Here is a 26,926-nt window from a genome sequence, read left to right on the forward strand (position 1 = left end):
TTTATTAATCAAGTAATGGACTGGAAAGGAAATGGATGTATCTATTAAAACTTTCCTGAAGCAGAAACCATTACAATATTCTGGCTCAGGAACAAAAACTAGCTTGCTGTGAGTCTTTGGCAGTGTTGAAAACCCACTAAAAGTAATGAATAGCACCGCCTGGGTTTTAACACCCATGTGCTATTGTGATTCCTTGAGGACTGGACAGAATGTGGCCTAAACAATACGTTGACTGTCTCATCAGAGTAACCAAACAAGTTACACAGCTTCAGGTGCTCTCAGAGCAGTATGTTACCTCATGCACTTATAGTTCATTTCTTTTTTGTGTTCTTATTCTGGTTGGAGATTTGAATGTTCAGGAGCATGGCGTGTTTTGTTTCTACTTCATTTTGTTGCTGTAGAGAAATATGTAGGAAACAAGAAAATAGGTTCCTCCTTCTCACTCTGCTTGATAAAATGTCATTACTCAAGAGAAATCTGTACGTGTTGAATCATTGCCTCAATGGAGCTGAAATGTGTTTATGCAGTTCTTTGAATCAAGGTTTAGGCTATTTGTACTTCAAATATCAGCTGTAGATGAAGATTCAAGGTTTCCTTCCTTACAAACAATGCATTTATGAGACCATACAGATTTTTAGTTATGTTGATCTTTTGTAAGTAATACTTACCATGAGTTGCTATCACTGAGTTGAGTCTGTATCCAGTGCACAGATTTAGATCTAATGTGCTAAGTGTCCTCTTCTTCAGAGTGGAGATGGTGATGCCAAATATAAATTCTCTTTCAGCAAGGAAACAGCAAACACAGACTGCATGATTTCTGCTGCTCCTTTTTGCCAGTAAGCCATATGGGAAATTGAGCAACAATCCTATCTAGATACTACTTGCCTTCCCTATCATTTAATTTTGTGAATTGCATTTGCTGTGTTTTTAAACAAATTGTATCTAAGACCATAATGCTAGTTATGAAATCTGGATGCCTTTCTTCTGTTTAATTTAATAACAATCTACCAGGGAAGAGTACTTGAACCTAAATAACATCTTTCCCTATCAAATGTTTATCTGTGTTCCTTGATAATAAGCAAGCCTGGTACAAATGATGATGCTTTATTGTCCATTAATCTGAGTAGGACACAGCATCAACCAATGTTTTAACAATTTAGTCAAGCAGCACATTAAGGCTGCTCAAGATTACTTTTTCATACTTACCTGAATTGATTAGGGCTGTTTAGGAAAGTGAAACTGGGATTTTCAGTTGTGAATAGCTCTGTAGAGAGGCACTCCTTTCTTCAAAGAGAGTCAGTAACTGTGATTTCCACTGGGTTGGTTAATTGCATCTCTGTATCCTGCCCACTTTTGGATGGCTAACCTTGTTATGCGTGGAATAGAGCAGTGACACACCCAGGTTTTAATAGCATCACGGGAAGCAGGGCAGGAGAAGATTTCAACCAAATTACATGACATGGGTTATTTGATTCATTATTCTCAGTTTTAGGGCCTTCATAGTTGGGTGCCTGTTATAAAAAGAAAAGGAAATTGGAAAGGGTAAGATTGGCTCGAAATGAGTATTGCAGTAAATTACATTGGGACATTCTCTGCTTTGCTATTCTCAAACGCTGTTTTGAAGCTCTGTGGTTAAGTTGGCAGCATTTCTTCCTCTTCTTACTGAGAATGAGAAAGAAAAATGGCCTTTAAATTGAGTAAGCCTAATTGCCACAAGGCAGGAGAACACGGACCCAGCAGTAATTTACACTAACTGACCAGTGGTGAGAAGCACAGCTTAGAGTGAGTTCTGTGCGAAGCTGCACAGACAGACTTCATTAGGAGGGAAGTGCCTGCTGGGCGAAGCCATGTGTGTTCATTCCTTCTCTAACTCACTGCCTCTCTGTTAGCAGCACATTTCCATTGCTCACACCGTTTGTGCAGTTCTGCACAGAGGTGGCTGATGTGCTGTTAACCCTCCCCCAGCTTCTCTGTCCCTGAGTCTTGTTCCTCGTCACAGAAATGGCTGAGAAATGGTCTGTGTAAATGTGAAGACTACACAGTCGAGAAGTAGCCATGCATCAAGCCTTTGGGTGCAAACTCATTGATTCATTCTAGGGCATTTCAGCTTATTCAAGCATTTGGGCCATTTGCCCCACTGGCATATGGATCAGTTTTTTCATCCTTTAAATTAATAGGATGGAAACTGTAACAGGGGCTCTGGTTTTGTCCTTCATAAATCTTCCAAGAGAAAAATGCTTTCTTGTCAGAATGGAACACTTTGTGGTTTGTCAGTTTTGGCAATGTTTTTTAATAAGAATATATGAAACTGCCATTTAGTCTCATTTTGTTCTGATAATCCTTGATTCTGTGTTGTTTACTTTCAGGTTTTAAATGCAATGATTATTAATCCTTATATATTGAATAAGACGTCGTTTTAATTTTGACTTTGGTTGAAGCATTTCTTACCTGAAACAATATGGAATTTTTAGTCTGTGAAGGATGTTTAAATTCCTTGTTCTGAAACAATGAAAATAAATGTCCAAATATACAAGGCTACATAGAATGCAGGATTCATTTTCTCAAGATGCAGTTTGTCATATTCCAAAGTGACCTGACTTTGAAAAATAAACAGCTTCAGTTTGTCTTAAAGGCATTAAATAGGATCAGTTGGGTTTGTTACTCACATGCAGGTTTCAGATTTTGTTCCTGTTTATTCTCCTGTGATTTAAGGATGTTCAAAGGTTAAATCTAGACAACAAAACTAGAGGAACATATAATGTAAGATGATGCATCATGAAGATGTTGGCAGAGTGGAGTAATGATCCTAATGTAATGTTCATTTTAAAAGTAAAAATGTAGGGCTTGCATTTGGCTCTGGGGACCCTACCAGTGCATGTGGAAGTGTCAGGTAACAGCATATGTAGTCAATCAGGATTTGCAAATTCTTGTCTATAATAAGAAGCTCAGCTTCTGTGGCCAATTTTTTTCACAACTGCAGTCATATTCGGATATGTCTAAATCTATTTATAATCATTCTGTCTACCTGCATTCTGAAACACAGGAGTAGTCCTGATAATGCAGATATGCTGAATATTTTACAATATCTAAATTTCTGTGAGTGCAGGAGACCACTGTTGCTCGAGGGCATATCAGAAACAAGGTGGGGAAGCTGAGTGGAAGGGGGCAGATGGATGACAGAAGAACTAATATACCAAAGTTTGTTCTCTTTTGATGCTGTTTGCTTGGCATCCAATAGTGTTTGATTATTATTCCAATGAGACACAGGCTTTTTCCTCTTGAATGTCATTGCGGGATGTCTTGGTCTATTTTGGAAGCTATTTTCTTTTGGTATTTGTTTTGCAGATTCTTCTCCGTATCTGTGCATATTAATGGTTTTTATATCAGTTTGAATATACATCATTTGGTGCCACAGTGAGAAAGTGAAGACAATTACAAGCGACATATTTCTCTAAGGAAAAGGTAGTAACCATCATGGTAGACAATGATTTGGATGCCAGCAAACGATGAGTGATGCTTGCCAGCTTCACTTCTCACAGTCATTGAAGAGAAGTAAGCTGAACACAGGCATGCTGGGGGTTGCACACCACCATTGCTGCTACAGCTCAGTTGGTAGAAGAGGATTCTTGGTGCCCAATCCACAGTTCAGGCTCATCTCAGCCTAAGCAACCATAAATGAATCCTTTTGTAGAGTACTTGATGTCACGGTTAAATGTGGTTCTGTTTATGTTGTGGCTTGAACAAAGTGCTAGCAAAATGTAGAAGATTATGCAGGTGAATCTCTTAAAGCTGGCCAGCATGCTGCTATGAAGAGATGCAGCATCCAGCCTGAGTGGTACCTTTAGCATGAGGAATTGTTTGCAGCCCTGGAAATGTTGCTGTTTGTCACCAGTGCTTGGCATTTGAGATGGCCTTTTCTACCAGTGCTCAAAAACGAGACAGGTGGAGAGTAAAATGCCTTGGCCCTAACATCAGAGGACAGATCGTATGGCAGCTTGCACAATTAAGAGCTAATATACCCCATTAGAGGAGGCTGGGAGGAAAAGAGAAGTCTGTGAAGCTATAGATCTAAAAAGTGAGGAAAGTGGGGAGAGAGAAAGGAACATCCATCTACAACTAGTTAGTATTTCATTTCAATCTTTTTTTTTTTTCTGTGGCAATATCTGCAAAACCTGGGATGCAATTCTGAAGCATCCTGGTTTGATCCCTTTGTGCTTCTGGAGTAGCAGCTTTGATAGCATTTACCTAGATTTAGCATTAAGTAAATGAAAACTTTTCATTTTATTATTCTATTTCTCCTTGGCATATTTCAGGCTGTTTACAGGATGCTGCGTGGTTAGAAAAACAGTAACAGCATTCTATAGTAATTTCTCTAACTTGTAGGTCAAATCTGATCAGCTTACAAGTCAAAAACTGCCTTCTGCTGTAGCTGAAAACGCAGCTGAATTTGAAAGTCAAGCTGTGGGGGGCAAAGAAGCTCTAGCCTCTTTGTCTGTGCTTTGTGCAGCTATACTGCCTGCTAAATTATTCTTTCAGGCTCTTTATAACTGCCTTTTTCCTCCTGGAATAACAACTTCTTAATTTCTGAAGTCCAGATTGTCTGAGCTCCACAATAGGATGTGGCTTCTCTCATACATCATCCTCAAATCATAGCTCCGAGTGCTGAGGGAAAAATGTATTTTTTCTAGTGAAGCCAAAAGATATGAATAAAAAAGTTAAAGGAAACAGACTGTATTTTATGAGGTGCTATGTTTTTTGTCACGGTCCATTTTTTTGACAGTAATCAAACTTGTCTGCAATACTGCAGATTGTAATATCTCTTAGAGAGTCAGCAGTAAGTTGCCCATTTATCATCAGTTTATCAAATTCCTCTCTTTGTGCACGCAGTCCTTTTGTCTGGAAAACAAGAGAATAGGAAAAAGATGCTGCCCCATCTTACTGAGAAAGTCATTTGGGGTTGGAAATAGTTCCAGGGTTAGGGTGACAGCTCCATGCACTGAGTTGTGAAGGTTTTTAACAATTCTTCTATGTTAGGCTCCTCCATCTGATGAGGAGCACCTAAGACACGTGTATCAGGATATTGGCTGTGTATTGTTTTGCTCCTTCAGAAACTTTGAATGTCAATGAGTAATGTAATCAGCACTTAAGAGAAAGAGGGAAATAAGGTGGTATACAGCTGAAAGGAAACAAGGTTCATTTGCTTAGGGCCCTAGAGAATTTGTGCACTGCTCGTGCATCATATACACCTGAGCTTTCCCACAACAGAAATAAATGGAAGGAGATCTTTCTGTCAAGGATTGACTAAGAAAATGGGATGATCCCATACAGCAGTGTCATCATTCATAGAGCTTTTTTAAATCTGATAATTTCAACACATGTTCTGTGAAATAATCTATTTTTGTCTTCTAAAAAGGTGATCACACTTTACAGGAGATATTTGATACTGAGGCAGTTTGCTTTTTTCTGAATGTTCCATTACGGTTTTAGACATTTACATTTCTGATGGTGTAATGTAGACTTTTTTGCTTCTGAAATGAATGCCTTGATGACTTTCATTAAAATGATTCAATGCAGTTACCATTTATCTTCTATGTAGTTATATACTTTTTTAGTTGCTCTTTCAAGACCAAAACCCAACAACTTTGCTCATTCTCTTCCTTATGATTCCCCAGCCATAAGCAATTTCTGCATCTGTAACCTCTGGCCTGTGCAGCAGAACAGCTCTGGAGGTTCCCAGTTTTGGCACAAGCTGTGTCAGATTCTCTCAAAACTCTGGAAATAGGCAGACCAGAAGAAGAAACAAAAAGATGCATTTGGTTTAAGCATGCTTACATCTCCATATCTTGGCTTCCCAGGAAGCAGGGGATGGCATATGGGAAATGCAGCTCTCTTATTTTTTCTGTGGGTAGAAGGCTAGAGAATGTAGGGAATGTAGTGTATCAGAATGAATGAAAGCTACTTAGAAATGAAATGGCAGTGCCAGAAACTGAAGTAAACAGCCTTGTTAAATTCTTGCCACCTAGCAAAGTGGGATCACTTCCATCTTCAGTTTAAAAAGCTAAATAAATAATAAAATTAGGAATTTGACTCTTTGACACCGGTGCAGAGCCAGCCTGCAAAATAACCACTGCTGCTTTTCTCTATGTACTCTTTTGGCAGGGTTGCCTCATCATTAAAAAATGAAGGCTCATTTCATCCTATGGGTTGCCAACAGCCGAAGCTACAAGACAGCCCCTCTGTAGGCTTATCCAAAATGAATCAAACACCACATTATTTAGTTTCAGTATTTCTAAAGCTGTCACAGCATGAGTTGACATGAATTGCATCTAAAGGACGTTATACCGAGTAAAGAGTAGGAAGAGATTAAAAATCTCCTTTAAAAAGTTAGGCCTTATTTTCCCTCTCTTTTTCAGGCCAAGCAGCAGTGTAGAATTGCAGATGGAGAGGCTTCCTGCTGCTCACACCACTGCTCACACCTCTGCTCTGCCTGGGAGCAGCAGGAGTGCTCACCCACACTGGCAGCTGCATGCTTCCCGCTTGTATTCAGTGCATGGCTTTTGTCAGGTTTGTTGTAGAGCTGCCCAGATTGTGTTCTCCCTTCTTGGTGTGGAGAACTAAAGACCTTTCCCACTAGTGTTTACTCCCTGTGGTGTCCCAGGACGCACGACCGCTGCTCCTAAAGCAATTCCTGCTGTGAGCCTGCACTGATGCCTGTCAGTGCTGCAAACCTTCTGCCATCATGTTAGGTGAAGTTCTCTGGATAGCTGCCACCTGAAGGGAGAAAGCAGAGCAGCTGAACAGATGTTCTGTGGTGTAACTGGTCCATGAAAGTCAAGCCAACAAAGGCTCCTCAAAACTCTTCTCAGGCTTCTGGCTTCCCTTGCAGTCGGTTCTTTCTAGGCAGAGGTGAAACGAAGCTGTTAGATTTCTGCAGCTTGGACAACAGTTCAAAGAAACCACCTTGGTGTGGTACTAATAAATAACTGATTCATTACTTATAACACACAAAGCCTGGTTACATCTGCAAACAGCTGCACTGGCGTGTTTCTGAAATGCAGAAGTCAGGCAATGCTGCTAGAGAGCTCATCAATCATCCAGAGGGCAGCAGTGGTGCTGCTGCAGGAGCTGCCCATCCTTTGGCCATCCCTGTCCTCCTGTGCTTTCTGCTGGCTTTGCCATTGTACCATTGAAATCCCACCTCCTCCAAAACCTTAACCTGATTTATCTGGTCAGACACTGAGCAAAGCTGTAGTGCAATGAAATAAAAAGTGTAGGTTTTAAAAATGCTCAGAAATGGGGTTTTTTTCCATGACAATGCTACCATAGCTTTGGTAAAACAAAGCAAATGGTTCATATGGTGCTGCAGTACTGGAAATCACTTCAGTTACTAAATGTTGTAAGCAGCAGAGTGAGTGCAAATCTCATAACTTCACAACTTGTGAATAACTTCACAACAACAACAACAAAAAAGTGGGTTCCATTGTTCTGATATATTTATTGCAAACTTCTGTTTCTGGCCTAAAGTAATTAAAACAAAGTATACTTTTGATTGTACTACTTTTACAACATTTCTAATAAAAGCTAAATTGTGCAATGCATTCTGAATATTAGCAAGTGCTTTCTCACCTGGTCAGAAGCTAGTAACAAGAAAGTATGACAAGCTAATTTCAATTCTAAAAAAACTCATTCCAAAATTAACATTCCTTGCAGTACTGGCCCATGTCATCCTCTGGCCAGTTTTCCAGACTTCTAATCCATTCAGAGAGCTTTTAAAAAGCATAAAGAACAGACACAAACCCATGAGTATAATTTCTTTTATTGCATATAAAGTGCAACCAGGTTGTAAGAGATTGGGAAAATGGTATTCTACTCCTGTGGGTGTGAGAGGTTCATGCTTTCTCTGTTGGAATAAATCAAGAGACCACGAAAGCACCCACTTTGAACATGTGTGGGTTTAGCTGATGTCTGTATCTGAGTCATATCTGCAGTGTTAGGAAGAGGGCAATAGACATAATTAAACTCTGTATAGTGTACCTTCCTCTAGCATTTCATTTTGGGTACTGATGGCTGATCCTTTCTGCACTGCAATCTCTCTGAGCAATCTTTTATGGCTGTGAACCCACCAAAGTGGATTCACCATTTTAGAGGTGTTTTTTTTTTAAAGGGCAAACTGCCTGGACCTCCCCTCTAACCCACTTTGAAGCTTCCCATTTCAGATTGCCTAATGATGTGTCCTTAGAGGGGAATAGAAGAGTTTGTGATATCCCTCGCTTTCTCCAGGGAAGGTTTTCCTAGTGCAATGCATGTGATTATCTTTCTCAGTCATAACACCTCCATGACCTCTGTGACAAATGAGTCCAGCTGCAATCCATTGCTATACCTGCTGCCATAGGGGAAAAATCCACCCAGATGAGACTACTAAACAGCTTTGCTAAAAGCTGCCCTCAAATGTGAACCAGTCCATAAAACTGCCTTCTATAAAGAAAGCCTCATTTCTTCATGAAAAACTCAAAATGCTTCCATGCTTTGTCATTAAATTGTCAAGTTTGGGGAATTTTTTTTTACTATGCTCCCTTCTGTCTCTGTTCCTGAACTGTTTTGGAGGGATTTAGTGCTGCAACGTGACCTGAGTTCTTAAACAATGGATTTCCTTAGTTTTAGCTTCAGAAGTCTTGTGGCAATTACAAAAGAAATGGGTATAATAATCTATGGCATCATAGTCCACTGAAATGTTAGCAAGGTTGTAGTGCATGGGAGAAAAGGTAACTAGGGTTGGTAGAGCTGGGCTGCAATTTCAGTCAGTAGCCAAATCATAAAAACACTCGACACATTTCTAAGCTGGAAAGCCTACACCAGCATTTTCTTCTTTCTTCCATGTGCCCCAGGCAATATTTTCCATTGTCCCCATTTTCTTATCTTTCCACTTCTGACTGCTTTTTGGATGCTAAGTAGTTAATTTTTCTAGAGCATTCGAAATTACAATTCAATATTCCTAACAGCCTCAGATTTTTTTTCAGGCTAAAGATGGGAGAAAACTGATTATTTTTCGCTAAGCCAGAAATTGGAAAAGTGATTACCTGTTAGCAGCTCCAGTTTACTTTGCTCAAGAAGAGGAAAACATTGACCTTTCTACCTGTCACCATGAAGTGAGTCACGGCTGACAAATGCTCGAAGCTGATGTGAGCTATTTGCAAGATAAATCAGTATTGCAAGTCACCCTGCTTTATTTTTGTCTCAATACTTCCGACGGGCCCACAGAAGCCTCAGGCTTCTCCTGTCTCTTCCAATTACTCACTGGGTGCAGCCACGCTGCCTCAAAATAACTTATCAGACCATTTTTTGCTCTTAAGGCAAACAGAGCTCCCACGACCGTGACCTGTGTCTCCCAGCCAGCACTTGGGAGAAGGCACTGACTGGGAACCAGGGAAAACCGCTGAGATGCAGCAGGCAAACCCTCCTTAGGCTGGTTGTGTTGCTAACCTCCAGGTGATGAAGCCACACCATGTCCTACAGGCAGCTGATCTGAGTGGAATGCCCTGCTTGGTTTGGGGCAGGAACCTGGTTCTGAATGGGGAACTTCCCTGTGTGCTGATCTGCTCAGCTTTTTTTCTTTTCCTTTCCCCACTTCCAGTCTGTAACAGATAATGCACCAAGGCTCAAGACCTCATTTTCCAGCCAAGGTGAAGGATTCCTTGCTTATTTTCTTAATATAAAACTTAATAGCAAAGTATTGGCTATGACATTACGTTTGGTTTGGAACTGATGGTTCGGTAATGGTTTTAATTTTAACTCTCTGCTTGAGAAGATTGACTCGTAAACACTGGCTGACGGGCATATCTTTCATCTCACTGACAGTAAACCCATCTGTCAAAAATTCCAATTAATGCTCAGAGAGGGAGAAAAGTAATGCAATTCAAATTAGGTTAAATCATTTCAGTTAGAATTTGGAAGTTTTCCCTTTGAATATCTAAGATCTTTAAGATATTATTCTTTGCAGGTAATGCCCAGTTGCAGTGAAGTGATGTCTGTCTGAATGCTGCCTTTGTGCCTCTTAGGAAGGAGTGACCAGTTCAGGACTTTGTTTTTAATGTCCTTTTCATGGTTCTGTCTTACCAGTCAGCAGCAATGCCACAGGCTGGGAAGCTTCTTGTTTCTATGGGTACATCATTCACTGGCCTTCTTGCATTTTCCTCAGCGAGGATATGTATATTCCTTCTGCACGTTCCATTAGCTATAGATACTTGAGAGCTTCTTAATTACATTTAAAAAGACATGAAGTCGAATGCACAGCAGGTCAGCAACCACTCTGCACGTTCTGAAAAGTGTTTTCAACGTTCACAAATGGATCTGTAGAGTCCCCACAGAAGTGCCTGAATAACCACACTGCAATGCTATTTGTACACGTGACTTTGACATGCACAACAAAAGCCAGGCATTTTGCCCATGCAGATATACTAAACCTATATTTGTGATGATATTCAGTTGAGAATCTTTCCTATCCGTATTCTCACTTGATGCTTTTCAAAATCAATAGTTGAGTCTGTTTGGCAGCTTGAGAAATCAATAGGCAAACATCTTTGTCTTCTGTTCACTTTCCTTTTGCACCAGCCATTGCTCACGTGGATGTAGGAAATGCAGCTGATGACAGCATGAATGTGAATGGGTACATTTGTAGCTGGACGTACCTGGTCTCAAAATGCAGATAACTCCTTTCCTTCTTTTTCTCAATGCTCTGAGAGAAACACAACTGCCTGATTTTTGTCAGCCCTAATTCAAGTGTTTCTGATAAGTCAACTCTTTCTGACAGGGTGTCATACCTTTAACTGTATCCATTTCAATGCCAAACATGAACCACTCTGTTAAAAAAGCTGATATTAATAGCCAGTATTTCTCCAGTATTAGCCAGCTAATGATACAAGCCGTGTGGTGTTAGGTGAGAAATGACAAGTGGGTGCCCTTACATTTGGTTGTCTGCTATCTGCACAGCTTGGGCTTGCTTGAACAGTCACCATAATGGAAGAAAACAAAATGAAGTGTTTATTCCTAAGTGCGTTTTACTGCCATAGGAAAATGCCATAAAGTTTTCAAGTATTCAAAGGAATAGTTATTTGTTTCTTTTCTTGAGATTTGGAGGCGTCAGGCTTAATGTAAGAAAAAAATTACACAGCATACACAGCACATGTGATTCTTACATTAAAACAAAATTCTTATATTAATGATAGGGGAGGATGATGTGCTCAGCACCTGCACTTGACCTGCTTCAGACTTCAAGGAGATCAAAGGAAGGCTTCTTGGTGCTTTGGGAGAGGTTAAGTACTTAACAACAAAGCCAGCCCTTCTGCAAGGTGTCCATATTTATTGCAGACTTTCTAGGTAAGAATTTCAGAAGCTCAGCTTCATTTTTTGCAGCTTTTCCTCTTGTAATTTTGATTACCAGAGTTCGGCACCCCATTGCCTCCAGTCCATACCCTGCATTACATCCTCGAATGTCGCATTCACTGTGATCAGAAGTTGGCCTTCCCAGCCCATGAGCATTCTGGTACCAACCCTACCTGTGCCGTGGTGTGGAGTTGTTCACATCTGGGTGTGACACTGCAGCGTTGCTGTTTGCCAGGGATGCAGTCAATGCAGCCACTTTGCCTGCTTCAGTTTTACTTTTTTTATTATTATTATTTTTTCTGGGCATGTTTTCCAGGCTGTCTCTCACGGGTGAATCTCTCTCCTGTGACCTGTGGATACCATTGGGCTGGCGCCAGCCAAGTCGGCCCCAAGGGTTATGCCCCAATGGCTGCCCCCTCAGTCCAAGCATGGGCCCATTCTGGTGCTGTGTAAAAGCCTTTTGCTCTGCAGGCTTTTATAACAATGATTCTCTAGATGGCTTTTTTCTTACCTTCTTGTTTCCATTTGATAGTGCAGCCCTGCTTCAATGCTCCCAATCAAGTGAACTCAAATTTGTTACATAATTCTCTTTACAAAATCAGAAAAAAATATACCTGGCAATGCAAGGGGAGAAGTAACAGAAATACACTGTCCTTAGAAATACATTGGCGTGATTTTCTTCATAACTGTAGCTACTGCTGGTACAAAATATGAATAATAATTAAAACAACAACAAAACAGAAAATACAAAACCATTCCATTCCAAATTTTAAAACCTGAGTCAGCCATACACGAAAAAGTGAAAATGGGAGCAATAAAAATCTGTCCTGAATAATATAGCTTCAGTAAATTCACAGAACGACTTGCAGAGAGCTTTTCTGTGAATGGATCTGAAATTCTGTATCTCAGAACAGATTCAGTACACAGGTAAACTGGAAGATAAGCCAGGCTCCACTGAAAGAGAACTCTAATTTGCATGCAAATTTATTGATGAAAAACAAACACAGAACCCAGTAATTCCAGGTGTGAGATGAAAAGCATTTATACCTACACTGAGCATTAATCATGTCCAAGGTCTTCTGGAGTTAGAGGAAAAAACAGGTGTGCTTCCTCTCTGTAAGGATGAACTGTATTATTAATAATAATAATGGCTTTATACAAATGAAAATAGTAATTGATCTAATTTACATTATTAGTAAGTAAATTATTCCTTAGTGAACGGCATAGAATGCAATTAGACTAGCCACTCCAAAGCCTTGTTGTTTGTCTGTGTGTTCCTGCCCTTGGTGTGAGATACTTGCTGCACAGCTGGCAAATTCTTCACTGGTATTTAATTTCAGCAAAGAGCAGCGCTCTGCAGATGACGCACATGAAAACAGCTATCCAGAGTGTTGCAGTTTGTTATAGTTTTCATTCATTTCACAACACAAAGTTCTTTGCTTTTAGCTTTCTTGCACTTTATTTCTTGCTATTTTTGATTCTGACATGGAAGCTGGCAATTAACCCGTATTGAATCCTATTGCTCCTCTCATTCAGTAAGCACGTGTTTTTGCTCTTCTGTGCAAAGGCAATAAAACTGGACTGGCATTTAGGCATAAGACATTTGCCCTCTCAGGAAAAGTGCTGTTCAGCAGACCACATTTCTCACTTGTTCTCACAGTCAAACATTCATCAAGGTATTCTGAGTGTGTGCCTGAATAACTCTCCATTTCTCATTTATACATCAGCTTCGCTGATGACTCAGTTCCATGGGACGATGGTTCAGATCAGTGGGAACTGAATGCCATTAGCAACCCTTCCATAGCAGTCTGCATCCACGTGGATCAGCCCTTCTGCTCACCAGGGCTGCAGTTTCCTGTAGCTCCTTACCTGAGATCTGGGGCACTGAAAACCAGTGGGATGCTTTTGGGTGAGAGCTCCTCAAGGACATTAGCAGATGAGGTATATTTTAAAATGGTGTTTTCTCCAGCTCACCAAACTGCCCACAAGAAAAACCACCACAACAGGAGTCAGGAAAACCAAGTGGGCCAAATTCAAACATAAAATCCTTTCCATTGCAATAAATTGTTTTACGTTTTACATAAATTGTCAGGAGTTGCAACGGGCCAAATGCTGCTCCCAGAATAACTTTTCTGTTCTTGTGGAACAACTGAAGGCAACGTCTGATCCCTGTTGTTAATCACCGAAATGGTAAAGAGAACCCAAAGTTAGGAATGCATTAACAGTAAATGAAAAATGGAAATGAAAAACTGCTTTGCAAAACAAAGTGGCGGGTGGATGCATTTGCTCATTATGCAGTAAATAACCCAAGCAGTTAACGCCTTTGCTGGTTAATTGCTTTGCCTTCTGTTTTAGACCAGAAGTCAGATTTGAATGTAAATTGAGGTGCCGTGTTCATCATGTAGCATTTTTTATGACTTATTAACTTGCTTCTACACTTAAACCACCAAAGCCATCTGAATTTCGGGCTTGCAAACACCATTCTCACCATTCAAAATTTCAGCAAGGGATCACAGATGATCTGAAATTCATAACTGGCCATTAAACCAATACTTCAGATCACTGAAGAACAAAGTGCCACTGCAAAGATTATTTGTTGTGCGAGTGCTTGTGGAGCTCTGCTATTTGCAGAGCAGGCTAATGAGGTATGGACATGTTTATGAAGGACTGTTCGTAAGAGATCGTTTCAATCATTCAAATCTTTCTGTTTGGAATGTTAATTGCACTTTTAAAATAACAGTGGGGGTCTTAAAAGAATAATTTTATTATTGAAGATTCATTTTCAAATCAGAGGGATTTTTTTCTTTCTTTTTTTCTTTTCCTCCTGTGAGTATCCACAAAGGTAGCTTGAATTACCGCACATGCTTTAGCCTGGAGGAAAGCATGCATTTTTAACAAATTGTAATTGCAGAACACATTTCCACGACAGAGAGAGCTTTAGCACCGCTCATCCCTTGAACCTATTTTCTTATTTAATATTTTGATGACAATTTTTTCTGCTACAAATCTATAATGCTGAAAATCCTTTCAGATGTGCCAACAGCATGTACCCTGCCACTACCCCCACTTTGTGGTGCCTGATTTTGGTTGGCAGTGAGCTGCAGTACCTGCCAAGATAGGGGGAACCTAAAGCACCACAGCACAGTGGTGTTTGGGGGGAGGCAGCAGTCAGCCTGGTCAAGCTTCCTTCTGTTCTCTCATTCTGTACTGTTTGCACTTACAAATCCAGCCCAAAATAGAAGAGGCCTTAACCCAATGTTTTTATTTTTCTGTTTTTCCTGGGGAAGTTGAAGGCATAAGGAGAAGGCAAACCTTTTATTTGATCTGTCTAGCCTGGTGCTAGCTCGATTCCATCAGTCTGTGCCAGGTATTTCCAGGTGCTTACACAGGACTCACCAACCTGCCCTGGTGTGCAGATGTTCTGGTGACTGGATGCCAACTTTCCAGAATGCTTTCCTTCTTCTAGAGGGTTACTAAGACAACAGTTCCACTCAATTCTTTCATGCACATTCTTTTTCTGAATGATCTTAACCAGTCCTTCTGCCACTCCTTGCGTTTCTCCAGTCATTTTTAGCTCCTGCATTGCCTCAGGGTAGTTGCAGGGTGCTGACTTGTTAATTATACAGTCTTTCTATTCTCCGAAATGTCTAAGAATATGCAGGCAGATGCTGCTGTACTCAGTCTCATTTAGAACTGGTATAGGATACTGGTGAAGAATGACTGCTCAACGGCCGTCTCGTGGCTTAAGAGGCAAGTACTGGGCTTCTGGTACACACTTATGTACATATTCATCACAAAATGTAGCATCACATTGTGGTTTCAAAGCCTGATGATTCAGTTCACTGATGCTCCATTCCTCATAACGTGAAGGGGACTGAAAACCAAAGAGTGGGCTGAGAAGAATTTAATGTGAGGAGAATTTCAGCTTACTAAAAAACCTGTATAATAAAGATCCTTAAAGAATCCGTGAATGTAGCTCTGGTGTAGCATTGCTGAAATTAAGCATTCATGTGGAATATTACCTTCCTGGGGATTAGACTATTGCTATAAATTTTGCATTGAGGGTGTTCCATGATAACGAAGATGGTTGGCAGTACAAAATCTTAAGACAGGAAGAGAGATTAGATCAAGAAAACACCCTAATCGCATAAATCATTACTCCAGGGCAAAATGTAATGAGTACTTTTTTAAACACGAGCTGTCTGCACTGTGACATCCATTTAACACCATACCATCACGTCACACCAATAATTTGTTAACTTTAATGAAATCCTTCTCCCCGCTCACATCACCCATGCTTTTGATTAGTCTGAAGGCATTCACAACCCCACTCAGTATCGATTTCTCTATAAAGACTGATTCTTGGGCCCTAAGGAAAACATGGGAGCAAGTGACACTTACTGTGACCTAACAGATTTCAGATTGATGGGCTGCTCTGCTATGACTAAAAGAAATGATGGGCACCTGGTGGTATTAATCACTTCATGACAGTCCGTCTTAATTGCACTATTTTAAAATCTGTATAGAAAATTCAGCTTTCAGGCTTAAGCCATCCTATTGCATATCAATCATCCATCCTAGCAATGACATCTATGTTTTCAGGACAGAATGTTGAATAAAAATGGTGCAAAAGAGCAGATGTTCTACTGAGGCATTTTCCAACTGTTGTGGCACCTCTGACTTTCGAGCAGACACAAACAAACTCCCACACAGATCACGACAGAAATGTCTCTGCAGTCACAGGTGAAAATCTGGAGCAAATGAAATAGCCTCATTTGAAAGAATAATTGCAAGAGAGGGATCTGTCTGAGATGCCATATTTATCCACCTGATGCATATTTACATGTATCTACACAGGACTTCTTGTAATCAAACATGTTCTGAAGCATAAGTTAGGCATGTAGTGTCTCCTCTGGCCCCTCACAGTGTGCTGGAGAATAGAAATGCACATTCTTCCCTTGAGCAAACTCTCGGACACCAAGAAGTTTGTTTGCAGTGTGTCTTTGAGGTAGAAGATCCCAAATGTTGACTCTGCTTCTGGCTCTTGCTTTCAAACAAAGTACTGCACTGAAGCATCAAAAGGCTGTAAACTTTATAAGACCACAAAAGCAAAAACCCTCTTGCTAGTATTTGCACCAGTTTTAAGGTGGGGAGGTCAGGGCAAGAACCAGGATTCCTCAGTATCATAATGGTAAAAATAATGATACAAGGGTGGTTGTGTCTTAAGGAAAGGCAGTGGGGTCGGTCAATCTGGATGCACACCATGGGGAGAGCAATCACATCTGGGTGGCACTGGGCAGCCTGGTATAGCATTAAGTGGGGAGGTTGGTGGTCCTGCCTGTGGCTGGGGGTTGGAGATTCGTGATCCTTGAGGTCCCTTCCAACCCTGTGATTCTGTGAGATGCAGGGTGAATTTCAGAGCTGCGGATGGACACCAAGAAAGCCACATAGCTGCCGATTTGCTGTTGCCACAGACTGTTAGTCTCATTAGCACACCGCTTCATTAAGTTTTTCTCTTAATTGCTTCTTTGGGTTAAGCTTCAGCAAGCAACTGTTTTTCTCCATGCAGCAATAGAGAAAATGGGAAATGTATAATATGCAATATTTATGTGTTGTCAACAGAATAGAGCTGGGAACACAGCAGATTTTGGTTTTTTTCTTGCTTTTTATTATTAAAGTGCAACCTCAAGGGCTGTGGCCACAGTGAATGAGAATTACAGGGAATTAATGTGAGGCAGAAATATTATTTCTGAGCGTTTCTTTTTCTCTTTAATTTCACCACGGGCCGTGAAGTTGGATCACCTCTGCGGTACCAGGGGGAATCAAACTGAAGTTCGATTGAAGTTACAGTGGCTACATCTTAATACTCCTTTTGTCTAACTGATTCTAAAATTCCTCCTATGGAAACCATTAAGACTAAGCAGTAGAGTAATATTTGCTCTTACCTGAATCTAATATACATTAGATTGCTCTGAGTTCATTTGTCACATATATTGTAATTACTGTTAACTGCAAGAAGTTTTCTGCAAGTGAAAGGCACCGTCATTGTGGTTGTTTGCAGTTATTCAGTTTCACTGAAGCAATGAGCCTAAAACCCTCCTTAAATCTCATTATTTGTTTCAGGAGCCCTCTTCAGCTTCATCATACTGCATTTAGCATTGTAGTTCCTTAGCTTTGAGCAATTTTTTTTGGCCAAATATCCTTAGGAATAAATAATAATAATAGAAATAAGTTTTTCCCTCTCCTGTATTTATTGGTAAAAATATTCCCCATCTCAATCCATTCCTTACAACACTTTCAAGGTGCATACACTCACAAGTTACCATTTGATGTTTATATGGAAAATGGCTGCGTTGGTCAAAAAGCTTTTTGTGCATGGTATGGCTGCTTAGCTTTGGAAAATGAAAGACAGCAAGTTTTCTTGGCTTGATGGATTTCTGTTATCCGGATGTCTGTACCTGAGGACATTCCAATGGCTTTTCACCATCCTAAGCAGGTTAAAATTGCTGTCCTTGTAGCTGAGGTCTCGGACAGTATTGCTCCCTGCTCTGCCCTTCTGTCCATTATGTTTTATATATGATGGTATTTTATAGTTGCTAATGGTGCTTCTGCTGAAGTCTGGCATTGCTAAGTACACGTCAGCTCAGTTTTTCATTCTGCTTAGCTGGTAGCATTAGCTGAATGTCCTTAAACACTGTCAGAAGTGAAGTCAACATAAATACATATAATAATTTTTCCGCCTGTTAAATTATTACTTTTTTCTTCTAGAACGCAAGGTTAAAGTAAAACACATTCAGAAATTACAGAAAGATAGTTGGGAAATGTGGTCCGGAATTATTAAACTTGTCTGGGGCTGAGTTATCCATTAAGAGATGTGCAGACCTGGATGAAAACCGAAATCAAAGCTCTGGTCGTAAATCGTCTGACTCTAATCAGTAAGAGGTGGTGCAGGACGAGCCCTGCTCTGGGTCGTGTTATTCCTCTGAAAGGCCTAGAAAGGTAATTTACAAAACAAAAAAATATTCAGTGGTGATACTAAGAGGGAGCTGGGGCATTAAGAACCTTCAGGTTCTCCCAGCTGTTGCAGTCCAGGCTTGAGAGGTGGCACCAATACCTGAATGTATTTAAATGGACTTACAGATTCCACCTGGTGTGTTTTAGTGTGTTTTATTCCACCAGTGTTTTCAAGCAGTTGTTAGCACTGCCATACTGTCAACTTGCTTAATTTAAGACCGATACATACAGAAAAAAGCTCATGGTGGAAAAATGCTGAAGAACTGTAGTCAACAAATTAGCAACTGACAACACTTTTAAAGCTAGAAATCTCACAACTGGACCTTTAAAAACAAGTAATTGGACATATGTGTTTTTCTCATGAAAATAACCAGTTGGCAAGCATATTTATGAAAACAATATGAGCAATTAGATTTACAATTATACGTTTTATTTTATTGGCAAACATTCCTTCTGCAGTTTGAAACGAAGAAAATGTGATGAGTAGCTTTAGGATGACACTAAATATTACACACAAATGCTCCTTAGCAAATCCAGCCCAAGCAAACTTAATGGAAATCACTGATTTTCATAAAAGGAAATAACATTCGGTTAAAGTTTAATGTTAAGGAAATGAACTGTCACAAAGTATAAGGCTTGAACAGACTGAGAAGGGATGACAGCAACGCCTGTTTCAGGCCCAAATGCTGCTAAAATGCCATGGTAACACTCATGCATTATTTATTTCCATGACTAAATATAAGCACTTTTGTTATCCTGAACTGAACCACAATTGGGAATTAGAGGTTTTGGGGGTTTTTTTCCCCATAAAGCTCTTCAGTTTTACCAATCTATCAGTGGTACCAGGCAGGCTTAAAGTTCACCAAGTGCTCTGACCTTCTCATGCTCCACATCACCAGCACTGTGCCAGGCCAGGCAATGGGGACAGAAATCAGTGCCTGTGTTTCCACCAGGTGACAGATGCACTGCTGGTCCTATGAGCAGTGGCAAGAGCTCCCAAAAAGAGGCAGTAAGCTGCCACAAAGAATTATTCACCTATCCAGATCTTTCTGAGGAACCTCCTTACAGTGAAGCTGGCAGACAATAAGTTGTTGGCCATGTGGTCTGCCCTGGCAGCTTGCAAGTTGTTGCTTGGGAACCTCCTGAATTAAAGTTTTAGATCCCATGTGAATTCCTGCAGTAAAAGGTTAGTTGTGGACAATCTCTTGATGTCCTTAGTTTGCAGCAAGAGTCAGGCTTCACAAAGGATGGCTTTCAAGGCAAAAGCTAAAGGCTAACTTGTCCACTGGTGCAATATCATTCAGTGGAAGGGAATGGAAATCTGCTGGTTTAGATTCACTGAGACTCTAAAGAAAAACCTGTAATAAAATTACAATAAGCTGACACTGTTTTCTCCATGAAAAACTCAGAACAAATGCTATTGATCAGGAATGAAACAGGCCTCAGAATTATTCAACTGTCATCCACAGAATTTAGGACCTGAAACAGCCATGGCCCCAGCACAGCAAGCACCACGATGTGAGTCAGGCCATTAATTCATACATTAATTCATACATTAATTCAGTGCAAAGCAACTGCTTTACATTGAGTTCACAGATATGGCTCTTGGTGAGTCAGGGCTGCAGCATCTTAATGTTCAGGGTCAAAGGTCACCAAGAGGAGATTTGGAGATGTGCAGGAGGGACATGACTCCTTCCCATGAGTAACCTGCAAGGAGGGACAGAGTGCAGTGCCTCCTTACAGGGAAAGTATGCTGCCTGGTCAGGCAGGTGCTTCCTTACTGCCATGCCTCAGAGCCAGGCACATTTCTGGAGCAGGGTTGTCCCTCGTTCTGCTGATGGCACCTTGCAGCCTTGCCTGAAACCTTCCGTGTCTGCAGCAGAATGGAGAAAGTCTGAATTCTCACCCTGAATGTCGCAAAAGCCTCCTTCAAAATGTAACAAATGGGCTCTCGGAGGAACCTGACAGTTAGGTACACAAATCTCACTGGAAATTCATTAATTGCTGGCTTACTTAAGTTATTCTAGAAAGCCCAATACATACCAACTCTTTCTGAAGCATGAAAGTGATGCCCAGAAGTCCTGCAACAGTGTCCAGAGCAGAGCATGCTGCCAGGATTTCACTCCTGCTTCAAGCTTTGGCAATCCAAAAGGGACAGGTACTGTTGTTACAGCAAGATCAGACACCATTTAAAAATGACTTTTTCTCCCCCATTCTTTTGACCCTAGCTTTTTTTGAACGAAAAAAGATTGAGGTTGAGTGCAAAGATTCCTAAGGACTCGCTCTGAAAGACAACAATTTGCATTTCAATACAGTAAGACAGATGGCATGTTTAGTTTGATCATAAATTGTACATGAAATCCTTCCATCCAATTTCCTGTTGTTTACTGAAATGTATGGAAAAAGATCAATTAGGAAGTGAGTAGGTAATTATCAGGATGGTTGGTTATTGGCTAAAGCATAAAGTAGAGGAAGAGAGCTATACCTGCCCAAAGCACCCACGTTGTACAGGAATTGAGTTAATTCAGTAGTTAAGCTTTCAAAGGAGAAGTGAATATAATCTATTTAAAGGGAAATTGAATTTGGTCAAAGAATGTACAATGCTGAAGCATATCAAAAGTGCACAGAGGATGTACTTGTCTTTAGCTTTCAGATACTTTGCAAAGCATTGGTTGGACGCAGCCTGGCCTGCTCTGCTGGCCCTGATCCTCTGTATATATGTAATTGTATGTTTTGTATATTGTTTTTTAATAACTTACAACCTCCTACCCTAGTCCTTTTCTCTACTCAAATTCACATATTGTTAATATCCACTGAACATTTTAAATGTTTTGTAAACTATTTACTGGAAGAGTGTTGAAATAAAGTGATAGATGAGTCCAGCCACAGATGCCAGAGTTAAATTGGAATTAATCTAACATTTAAATGTCAGTAAGGAAATAAATACACTGCTGACAAGACATGTTAATGTTGTGCAGTGCGTGTCTCTCAAGTTGTCTCTGTTTTTGTTTATGAATGAGTGCTCTTTGTATGCTTCTGCCTGGGCTTTTCTCCCCCTTCCTGCTCCTGTTAGTCACTGTGTATATCCCCATTTAGGACAACGGATGAGTCCCCAGAGCCAGCTGAGGCTTGGCAAGAAAAGTCACCTGTGTTAATGAATACTCATTTAAAATAATTTACATGAGAGATGCAATTTACAATGTTTTCTGTGTAAATTGCATGAAAATCAAGGATAATTGGGCACTGAGTCATTCCTCTCTGTTCCTCAGGGAAGTAACTGCATGAGGAAGGTCTGTGTAGCCCACCCAGTTCAGTCAGATGTTCAGTTTATGGCAGCTGTGTTAGAAAACCTCATAAACTTTGGGCAGTGGTAAACAAATATTTGTACTGACAGTCAGAAGACCTGGCTTCTTCACATTGGTTTGGAGGGAGCTGACACATAATTGAAATTGAACTCTTTGGCAACCTTTTATTTTAGGTTAAAATCTAGAAAATCTAAATCTAAAATAAAATAAATTAGTTAAAATCTATACCAGTGCTGGAATCTCCTCCTCAAAATCTCAAACTACGGCCCCTGGGCAGTGTAAGGAGTGTGATGAGTTCCTGCTATTGCTGACCCAGAGCATGGAAACCTGCCAAGCCCTGTAGCTTTGGGAAGCCTTTCTCTTTTCTATACCAGGCTGTGGGTGCAGTTTAGAAAGAGAGACTAGGAAGCCCTGTGGCTGATACTGCCACCGTATTAGGAACTGAACCCAACCACGTTGCTTTAAATCTTCGGTAAGACTACAGCTTCTCAGTGCAAATGCAATTAATACATTGTGGCTCACAAAGAAAGGTCAGTAGCGATTCAGTTTGAAGCACTTGCAGTTGCTGGATAGTTAGCAGAAATCTGCAAAATCTGTGTTCCAAAGAGAGCCTCTCACCGTGTGGTTGTGGAGTTATGAATAGTCTGATCACCACTGCTGTAGTGAAATAGAAATTCTAGATTAGTTCCTGTGTAATAAAAAGAACAACGTGCTGCCCTGGTGTCTGCCTCATTTGAGCTGGTCTTTGTTCTGTAATGGCTGTTTTGAATTTCCATCTTCAAAGTTCACAAGGAAACCCATCAATGTGGCTGCCCTTTCAAAGAAGTGGGGAGCAGGTTCTCTCATGTGAACTGAGGTTTCCCAATTGTACGTGCAAGAGGAGGTGATGCAGCCTCTTGTCTCAGCTCTCTGCAGCTAGCTGTCTTCTCCAGAACTGCAGCATAGAGCTCCTGTGATACAGACATCATTCTTTCTTAGTAGTTTGTCTTTCTCATAAAGGGGATGAGCTTGCTTTGGCTTTTCAGCACATCACAAAGCACAACTCTTCTTTCACCTTCCATGCAAAGGGACTGACATACTGGGAGGATGGCGTGGCGAATAGAATCCATCCTCCATATCTTCCCCTTTCAATAGCTCCAACATGCATGGCTCAGCGAGAGCCCTGGCTTCTCCTACCTGCAAGTCATGCTGCAGTGCTGAATGATATTTCCTTTTGTGTACATTCATTTTATTCAGGTGCCCAGTTCTGGGAAATGCTCACACAAATTTCACTGCATAACTACACGAAGAAACATTACAATCCATCCCCAGATCTACTGATTACAGGAGGCAGCACACAAAATATCAAACTCTGCATTGCAAACTGACTCTATTTGATATCTTTTCCAAATGCCATCTGCAAATACTATAATTAGAATATATAGTTATTTCTACTTCATTTAACAGCAACAAAAAGATCAAAAAAACTTTCATGCATAAATTTTCAGTAGATGTGCAGCAATAAATACGCACTGAGACAAGATAAGAGTTTGCCTTGTAGACATGTTGTTAACATAGACATCAAATTATCTTGACATTAGCTCAGTAATTAGTATTTAGGGCAAAACAATGGGAAATAAATTTCACTGGAATCAATCACTATTGGAATATCCACAAATATGTGCACTGAAGTCAAATTCAGAAACATTTAAAAATGTGATATGATGTAAAGAAGCTTCCATCTAAATTTTGAAGTACAAGTCTTAATATCTGGGTTTAATCTGAAACGTGGGGGATTGCTTTCTGGCAGCAATTTGAGTCTTGAGGAAGTCTTTCACTGCCTTGGAAGAGGTTGCCTTGTCCCAGGGGTGTCAGTTGATTATCAGTGCCAGTTGGGCCATTCAGGGCTTTTAGAGCAGGATTTCACCCCTTGACTGCAGAATTGACCAAGAAATTGACCTAAGAGAGAGATCCGAGCAGCCCAAGTCCAAGCTTATAGATGTGAATAAGTCCTCCCCATTGCACTGCTATGCCCAGTTGTGTTTTTTGGGACCTATGCTGGAAGCAGCATTCCTGTGCTGCCTGGTACAGGAAATATCAAACATGCAGCCAGGAAGGCTGCAATTACACAGGCTCCATCACTCCAGCTCCTCCACAGCCAAAGATCAGAGCGAGCTGTCAATCCCAGAGCTGTGCTTTGATACACTGCAGGCTCTGATAAATTACGTATAGGAACAGGAAGGATGGATGGTGACCTCATGACCTGCCACTCCGTCCTGCTTAATCCCCACAGCCGTGTTCTGCAGAGGCAGGAAGGCCCTCGATGTATGTCTGCAGGAAAATGAGAATGAAAAAGTTGCTTAAACGTATCAGTCACTGAAACACAAAGCAAGCAAAATGAATGTTGGTTGTTCAGAATCTAACGCTGCCCTGCATTCACTTGGCCTGCAGATTCACTCACTATATATTTATTTCTATCTTAACATGCATTGCGTTGACAGTAATTTTGTTAGGGACAAAATATTACAGTCAGAACCAGGGTTTCAATAAACAGATGCATTTCATTTGCTGTTCCCTCCTCCCTCTCCCTTTTCTGCCTCTCCCTGCCTCGCTCTGCACGAAGCAAAATCACTGGAGTGAGTAGCACAGAGGTAAGGTACTGCCAGATACTGCACTGCTGCTATGCAAAATTACACACTGGCCTGCTTAATGGCTTATTTATTGTCATTAAACATTGATTATTGTCTGCTCACACTGATGGGCATTTATGGTGTGAGTAACTCTGTGCCCATGTTATGTAATGGGGGTGGGATGCTCAGTCTCATGAATCTCAGCAGGGGGACGAGCCACAGAGAGGTGACAAAACCAATCCCTGCACTGCAAAGTAGGGTAAATTCCAAGTAAACTCATTTCCATTTTTCAGAATTAAACAGGCCAAGGTTTGCTTAATCATCCAAGGCAACCCGACAGATTTTGCTTTGCACAAAGAGGATTTCAGGGTTTGCAACAGATTAGTAAAGCGAACAAAACCAAGGCAGCACTTTTTTATAAGCAATGATCCCTTTTTATTTTTGCTCATTATCAGCTGCATTTCCTTGCAGGTAGAATTAGTCCAAACTCACAATTTCCACAAAAATAAAAATGAAATGTCAAAAATTTGTCTCACACCAAAGCAGAAATAGGAAAAGGAATGTCAAAGGCTCTTCAGGGAGGTACTGCATGTGAGATATTGCATTCTGCTAACCTCCGAGCACTTGATAAGGTCAGAGCACTTCACTGTGATGTTATCATTTCTAAAATACTCTGAAAAATCAAAAGAATAGTGGGAAAATGTTGGCATCCTGACCTTATGGAAACAAAATGCTATGGGACCTTTTAATAAAAAAAACCCAACAAACTATTGATGCATGTTGTACATTTCCAGAAAATAATTTCAGGGTGATCACATCAGGACCTTTCTTAGTCAGGTTTGTAGCAGCTCCATCTGTGTGCACGAGTACCAGAAAATGCTGCTTCCTTCCAGTGGGCTCTGCAGCTCCCCTACCTGCAGTACAACCCAGCCATCTTTGCCACACGTCACCTTTAGGCTGATGAAACCACACTGCAAACACAGAGGATGACATGCTTCAAATACAGAGAGGTGAACACGGCTTCTTTTGCAAATGTCAGTATGGCATTTGGAAAAAAAAATGGATCCCTTCATTTTCAGTGAAAATGCATACCAGCCATTTCCAGTTTTGGAGCCTCCAAAGTGAGGCAGCTCATTGCAGGGCAGTATGGTGACATGGCACTGTGAGATGAGAAAGCAGTAACAATCCACTTAAGCTATTAGCAGCAGTCTGGTACTTCAAAGTGACCCCTGAAAAAAGAAGTGTACGTAAATAACATTGCCATTAAAAGGAGAAGAATTTACATATCAAGGACAGCTTATTGAAAAGGTTTTGTACAGTTTGGGATAAAGATAATGGGGCAGCATTTCCTTACAGGGAGTGCTGATGGTCCATAAGCCCCAGGGAATGGGAAGCACAGCTGTCAAAACAACAAGAGAACTCATTTGTATCAGTATTGAAAACCTGGTCAGCAGTTTTGTTTCACAGTGATGGCAGCAGGCTGAAAACCCAAGCAATGAGATTTTCTGGCACGTTCTTGAAGCGTGTTGCACACATGGAAATTAAAATGCATTTTCTCTTTGAACTATAGCACGCGTGAGGGATTTGGGTTGTTCAAAGGCGAATCATAAATGGACACTAATATCCTAATTCATCAAAGAATGAGCACAGGATTAAGTCTGCCTTTAATTAGCAGAGCTCTTAGGGATGTGTGTACCTGCAGCAGCGCACTGCTGCTGACCAACTCGGTGGGATGTGTCTATGGGCACTGGGGGGGATTAGAAGCAAAGCCCAAAATTGCTGAAAAGACACCTAAAGTGGTTCTGTAATTTGTTTCCTGTCACAAATATCTGTGAAATCAAAGTAAATGCTCTCTCATTTCAGACTACACTTGATTCTTCCAGCATTGCTGTTTTCATGGTGCTTGAGATTGTGAAATACGTTTACACACTGAATGCACACTGCTCTGCAAGGAGCAGCAGGGTGGGAATCTCAACTCCTCGAGCTTTCAGCCAGGACTGACATCCAACCTGTCAGGGGACTGATGTTATCCATGTTCTTGGATACAACATGTTTTAGAAGATTACACTGTTTGGCAGGTCTGAACTGAGGTGCATATGCTTTGTAATATGCAATTTCTGAGGACATTTTTTCTTGAGTGCAAGGACTCGTCTTAGAATAATCTGATTTCTGGAGTGTTTTGGTTCATGAGTGTTGCTGCTTTTGTTGCTTCTAACTGTGTTATTTTATGTGTTCTGTGAATTAGTGAAAAGGAGAGGGAAATGTAAAATGGTAATGTAGAATCTGAAACAAGACTGCAGAGTTGTCTCATTCATCCTAAGTGAATTAGCCCTTCAGCTAGAAAGCCTTATGCTCTATCTCCATAACCACTTGTCAATTAATATCTTTGTAAACCCTTGCAAAGCACAGTCACCTCAAGCAAGAGCAGAAAGCACCAAGCTGCTCCCACAACAGAGCAACCAGCACTGTTGTGACTGTTTCCAATCTGAAGGAGCTATGGATTTAGAAAAGGGCCAGTCTTATTACAAGTGAGTTTCGTAGTAACTGAATGACCAAATCAACATAGGCATCATTCCCACCTTGCCTGGTGCTCAGCTCAAGTGCGAGGTGCCCTCCTTG

The 26,926-nt window shown here is 40.8% G+C and overlaps 1 protein-coding gene across 2 annotated transcripts in view; it reads left to right on the forward strand.

Annotated features, from left to right (window-relative positions):
- The window catches only part of DOK5 (docking protein 5), a 514,932-nt gene that overhangs the window by 453,140 nt on the left and 34,866 nt on the right, over positions 1-26,926 (forward strand). The gene's annotated exons all lie outside the window — the stretch shown is intronic.

The sequence above is a fragment of the Lagopus muta genome, chromosome 16 (assembly GCF_023343835.1).
Source record: "Lagopus muta isolate bLagMut1 chromosome 16, bLagMut1 primary, whole genome shotgun sequence".
In the NCBI taxonomy this organism is placed as follows: Eukaryota; Metazoa; Chordata; class Aves; order Galliformes; family Phasianidae; genus Lagopus; species Lagopus muta.